Raw genomic sequence first — 7061 nt, forward strand, 5'->3', positions numbered from 1 at the left:
GATTTCGTGCGAAAGAAAATCACAATCTGAGAACATACGTTTATGTCAAATAATAATGCACATTTGATCACATACGATACATTTTATACATTCAAATGCAATTGCGATGAAATATATTTTATACATTAAACGCTGGGAGAAAATATTTGTTATATAACATAAATAGCTAATATTATCATTTAGGAAACTAAAATAATGATCCTAGTATGCATTCTGGATTTGCTTTTCACTTGTCCTTCAATTTTAAACTATCGGCAATGGCGGACATCTTTACAAGCCATTGTGACTAGGCTAGAAGCCTAGAGTATAAGTCCCTTTTCTATTTTGTGACCATCGTGCTCGAATGACCAGGTCACGTGATTTATTTTCTGCTGCGGAGGGGGGTGGAAGGCGGCTGCAGAATCGAGCTGCTTGCGCAAGGAACGGGTTAAGGGTTCTTGATTGTCATCGTGGTAGCTTGCTGTGGTATTGGCAGAATACGCCTGCTCACCAGCCAGATTTCCTGCAGTGCGTCATCTGTATTCGGCACTGTCAGCATCGTTTGTGCCAGCTTACTTAGCCGACTTTCTTGTATTCAGTTAAAGTAGTCACACTGCTTGTTTTCAAGATCAGGAGGTTATGCGTTTTGGAAAGGACAAGGCTTAGTAAGCGTTTGGAGGCCAAATGGACAGTAATATTTTGCTTACCTCATTAAATGACGTTACATAGGAACAAGCAGTGAAAGAGCTGATACCTATTCTGTTGTATTTACTTTAAGGAATTCCAACGTGTACTTTCACGGATACCATGAATACTTGGTGCACGTACCTCGCTGGAAAAACAATAGCAGGCATGAATGCTTGGTTACTTACCTGTAATCTTCATTGTCTTTAATGCGTTTCCTAGTCACTTTCATTACTCGTGAGGCGATTTCACCCCCAACATGAGAAAGAACAGGAAGTTTTAGAAGCTACTCCCACATTAGACATGTATGACCAGAATGTAAGAAATTGGGTTGTTGGTTGGCTGGAGTGTTAGCCCTAATCAAGCACAGCCACAATCCTTGTCCGGGTGAGCCACAAGCCAACCCTAAATTAACCTGTGCTCACCTCTCTGGTAGTTTGGTGCAGAGCAGTCAGACTTAATATTGTGAAGAAAGGAGCGTCACAGCAGGATATTTGTCAAGCTCAAGCCATGACTGCACCAGCCCGGCACAACCAGGAACTCAAATATAGTATCTCCAGAACTCAGCAATGTTATAAAGAATGTTGCCTGCTAAACATTTACAGCACATTACATGTATAACATCAATGAGCTAATTACAAGGGATCCCCCTTCCTTCCCAACAACACAAACATAAAGAACCCTAACATCACCTAACACACAGCCCGAACAACCCTCAAGAATTATTAACTCTCAACCCCTCCTTTCAACAGAACAACCACCCACACAAAAGACCCGCAGGAGAAACCCAGTATTCCCCACACAAAATTGCCAACAATGCAAACATAAAGAACACTAAAATCTAGCACACAAAGTGCAAACCCGCAAAAACAAGGGACCTGCAAGGGAAACACGTTATCCTTGGCCTCACCCCCCTCTCCTCTTGAAGCCCTGGATTAGCACCATGAACACTCACACACCATTCCCTTTGAAACCGGTTCCTTACGAAACTCACTCTCTTTCATAAGCAGCCAAGCAGAACATTTATCTTTACTGTCAGGCATTACCTTAACCACCCTATATCTACGATAAAACACAACTCTCTCATATTCCATGTTTGCTCATACTCCAATTTTTGGCCCAATTACTCTCAACAGCCTTTACCTGATGGAGCCTGCCAAACTTGGGCAACCAACTACCAAACACCTTTGTTGATAAAACGCCTCTGTTGGCTATCTGGCTTCTCCAATCCCAATCTCTTCCCACTCACATGCCACAACCAATAAGGAACCAACTTTGACCCAGGGAGTCTCTCACACATCATTTCATATGGTGTCCTAACAGTGCTGCTGCTCACTGTAGTTCGGTGAGCCCACACATTTCTTTAATGGCTGCCCACAATTTTTCCTGCATCTTCTTAGTGCTACATTGCGCAATCAGCTAATCTTGTATCAGTTCCACTGTCATTTGACCAAAATGACACCTAGCAGCCAGGTCCCTTAGACCAGCGACCAAATTATCCACTGACTGAGCAGAACGTTGTGACCGAGTGTAGAATTTGTTACATTTCAACACTCCGTCCATATGCATATGGCTGGGTCTAACCTGGGGTGGCATAGTGAGCAAAAGAACAATGGATTAAACCCAGATCTGTGACTGGGAGTGAGTGTTTGAAAAGTTTCAACACTCCTTAAATCATCCTTTTGTGTTGCTAATGTTGTCCTAAATGGGAAGGGTATGCCCAGATGTGGGTCCCTTGCTCACTGTGCTACTGGATTCAAGCTAGCCTGGCTGATGAAGGGTGATACCCTGAAACCGGTCCCAGGATGCTTATTTCCGGTCCATGGAGGACCTGGCCTGGCAGTTCGGTCTGGACTGTTCCCATGGCGAACAGGGTCAAGACTTACTTGCATATGGCTGGGTCCAACCTGGGGTGGCATGGTGAGCAAAAGAACGATGGATTAAACCCAGATCTGTGACTTGGGGTTAGTGTTTGAAAAGTTTCAACACTCCGTCCATCATCCTTTTGTGCTGCTAACGTTGTCCTAAGTGGGAAGGGTATGCCCAGACGTGGGTCCCTTGCTCACTACAGGCAGGTCGCTCCACTATCCGCGCCACCTCCACTCCGTATCTTTTTTCCTCCTTTTTCCCCGCCGCTGCGTCCCCTGCGGCCCCTCCTGCCTCCTCCCTCCTCCTCACCGTCTCTTTTTCCTCTAGTTCCTTGTTTTCCCCGCCGCTGCGGCCCCTCCCGCCTCCTCCTCACTGTCTCTTTTTCCTTGTTTTCCCTGCCGCTGCGTCCCCTGCGTCCCCTTCCGCCTCACCCTTCCTCTTCACCGTCTCTTTTTCCTTGTTTTTCCCTGCCGCTGCGTCCCCTGCGGCCCTTCCTGCCTCCCCCTCCTCCTCACCGTCTCCTTTTCCTCTTTTTCCTTGTTTTCCCTGCCGTTGCGTCCCCTGCGGCCCCTCCCTCCTCCCCCCTCTTCCCTCCACCCTCCTCCTCACAGTCTCTTTTTCCTCTTTTTCTTTGTTTTCCCCGCCGCTGCGGCCCCTCCTGCCTCCCCCTCCTCCTCACGTCTCTTTTCCCTCTTTTTCCTTATTTTCCACGCCGCTGCGTCCCCTGTAGCCCTTCCAGCTTCCCCCCTCCTCCTCACCATCTGCTTTTCCTCTTTTTCCTTTTATTCTCCGCCGCTGCATACCTGCGACCCCTCCCACATCCCCCCTCCTCCTCACAGTCTCTTTTTCCTTGTTTTTCCCCCGCCGCTGCCTTCCCTGTGGCCCCCAATGCCCCCAGCCCTCTCATTTGTCAAGTCCTCCCTCCTCCCAGCTGCCACTCCCACCCTCCCCTCCTCTTATGGCAGCCGCAGTGCGGCCGCACCGCTGGCGCGACAAAGGCAAGCCCGTCCGCGCCAAGACCGCGCCCAGCGCCAGTCCCCCTGGCCCTCTCAGACACACCTACTCCCCCTCACCCTCCACTCTCTCAACCCAGGCCCCCGCTCCACCTGCACCCCATCTAGCCCCCACACACACTCATGGCCCCTTCACCTGCCACACCTGTCACTTCTCCTGCTCCTCATCCCTCACACCACACACCAACCATAGCGACCCCACCTTCGACAAACGCAACACCCCCAATGCAAGACTCACCCGCCCTACCCCCACCAACCAACCCCGCCGCACACCAGCCCACAAACAGAACACACCCGCAACAACACCCTCACGCACCACACCAACGCCACCCACCACAACCACCTCAACTGCCTGCTCCTCAACATCCGCTCCCTTCACAAACATGCCATAGAACTCTGGGACCTCATCACATCACACTCACCTGACATCGCCTTCCTCACGGAAACCTGGACCAACCCCTCCTCAGAACCCGACATAGCCATCGCCACCCCGAAGGGATACAAACTCCAACGCAAAGACCGCCTCAACAGGCCAGGCGGTGGCATTGCCATCCTACACAGAGACACCATCAAAGTCACCACCAGCTCCCAAGACACTATCGACAACACTGAACACATGCACTTCCTAATCCACATTAACAACAACTCCACCCTCAGAGGTACACTAATCTACAGACCACCAGGACCACGCCCCGCCTTCTGCGACACCATCACCGACAGCATCAGCTCGCACGCCCTCACCTCCACAGACTACATCATCCCCAGTGATTTCAACTTTCACTTAGAAAACCTACAAGACCGCAACACTACCTCCCTCATAGACAACCTCACCAACCTCGGACTCAAACAACTGGTCACCGCACCCACCCACTCTGCAGGACACACGCTCGACGCAATTTTCACCGCAAGACAACACATAGCCTACACCCACACAACCGAACTCCTCTGGACTGACCACCACTGCGTCCACTTCTCCTTCACCAAACCCCCCACACACTACCATCAACACACCACACCCTACCGCATGTGGGACAAGATCCCCACAGAACAACTAAACTCCCAGCTGGCCCATAACCCCCCCACACCAACGACCCCAACACAGGAGCACACAACCTCTCCAAATGGATCACTACCTGCGCAGACACACTAGCCCCCCTCAGAAAACACATTGCCACCCGCAACATCAAGAACGCCCCATGGTTCACACCTGAACTCCAAGCGCAAATGCCGCCAAGCTGAGAAAATATGGCGATTAGAACCTTCCACAACCAACTTCTCCACCCTCAAAACCAACATTCGTACCCATCACCAACTCATACGCACCGCCAAAAGAGATCACTACAAGACACGCCTTGACAACAACTCTCAAAACAGCAAAGAACTCTTCACCATCATCAATGAACTTGCCAAACCCAAAGCCAGCAACATAGACCCCACACACACACACACAGCCCCTAAGTGACGCCCATTCCAACCACTTCCTCCACAAAATCCTGGACATCCACAACAGCTTCATACCACACACACCCCTCACTCACCCAACCCAACCCCCACTCATGACCCCTCCACCACACTCTCCACCTGGACCCCCACAACACACGAAGAAACCGAAAAAACCATGAACTCCATCCACTCTGGTTCCTCCTCTGACCCCTGCATACATCGCATCTACAACAAAGCTAGCCCAACCATCGCCCCCATACTCTACAACATAATCAACTCCTCTTTCGACTCCGCCACCTACCCAGACCTCTGGAAGCATGCAGAAATCACCGCTCTCCTAAAAAAAAAAAAAGCCGACCCGGAGATCCTCTCCAACTACCGCCCCATCTCCCTCCTCCCTTTCCCCGCCAAGGTTGCAGAGAAATTTGTCAACGTCCGCCTATCCCACTTCCTCAAAGCAAACAACACTCTTGACCCCTCACAATCCGGGTTCCGCAAAAACCACAGCACGGAAACCGCCCTCATCGCATGCACTGACGACATCAGAACCAAAGTCGACAAAGGCGAGACGTCGCACTCATCCTCCTAGACCTCTCCGCAGCCTTTGACACCGTCTGCCACCACACACTCCGCACACGCCTCCACAACATAGGAATTCGCCACAAAGCCTTAGACTGGCTCACCTCCTTCCTCACCGACCGGACCCAGAGAGTCCGCCTTCCACCCTTCCTCTCCAACACTACCAAGATCACCTGCGGAGTCCCCCAAGGGTCCTCCCTCAGCCCCACACTCTTCAGCATCTACATGATCCCCATAGCCAACATCCTTTGAGCACACGGAATCACTATCCTCTCCTAAGCAGATGACACCCAACTCATCCTCTCCCTCACCTGCAACCCCACCACCGCCAAAACCAACCTACACGGTGCTCTCCTCGACACTGCCAACTGGATGACCACTAACCATCTCAAGCTCAACTCAAACAAAACCGAGATCATCAGCTTCGGCCCCAACAAAACCACATGGGATGACTCCTGGTGGCCCACCACTCTAGGCCCCGCACCCACCCCCGCAAACCACTCACGCAACTTGGCATCATCCTAGACCCCTCCCTCTCCATGACACAGCAAATCAATGCTCTAACCTCCTCCTGCTTCCACACACTCCGCACTCTAAAAAAATCCTTCAAATGGATTCCCCCAGAAACCAGGAAGACAGTCACCCACACACTCATCAGCAGCAGACTGGACTACGGTAACACCTTCTACGCCGGCACCACACTCAAACTCAAACACAAACTCCAGAGAATTCCAGAACACAGCCGCACACCTCTCCCGCCACGAACGAATCTCACCACACCTAAAATCCCTTCACTGGCTCCCCATAGACAAGAGAATCACATTCAAGTTCCTCATCCTCGCACACAAATCCCTCCACAACACCGGCCCAACCTACCTCAATGAAAGAGTGAACTTCCACACTCCCACACTCAACCTCCGATCAGCCGACCTCGCCCTAGCCACAGTCCCCCGCATCCAGCGCACCACCACAGGAGGCAGGTCCTTCTCCTACCTCGCCCCCAAAACCTGGAACTCCCTCCCCACCGACCTTCGCAAAACCAAAGACCTCCTGGTCTTCAGAAAGAACCTCAAGACATGGTTGTTCAATCAGTGACACTCCCTGCACCCCTTTTGACGGGTGAGTAGCGTGCTCTATATATTTTTTTGATTGATTGTCTGTGCCACTGGATTCAAGCTAGCCTGGCTGATGAAGGGTGATACCCTGAAACCGGTCCCAACATGCTTGTTTCCAGTCCTGGGAGGATCTTTTTCTGGCAGTTCGGGCTGGACTGTTCCATGGGGAACAAGATCAAGACTGATTTGCATATGGCTTTGTCCAACCCGGGGTGGCACGGTGATCAAAAGAACGATGGATTAAACCCAGATCCGTGACTGGGGGTGAGTGTTTGAAAAGTGTCAACACTCCGTCCATCATCCTTTTGTGTTGCTAATTAGTGGGCAGAGCACTGCATCTGCTGAGCGTCATCGAAGAGATGGTGTACACTGTCAAGAA

This window comes from Pleurodeles waltl, chromosome 3_1 (assembly GCF_031143425.1).
Source record: "Pleurodeles waltl isolate 20211129_DDA chromosome 3_1, aPleWal1.hap1.20221129, whole genome shotgun sequence".
Taxonomy (NCBI): Eukaryota; Metazoa; Chordata; class Amphibia; order Caudata; family Salamandridae; genus Pleurodeles; species Pleurodeles waltl.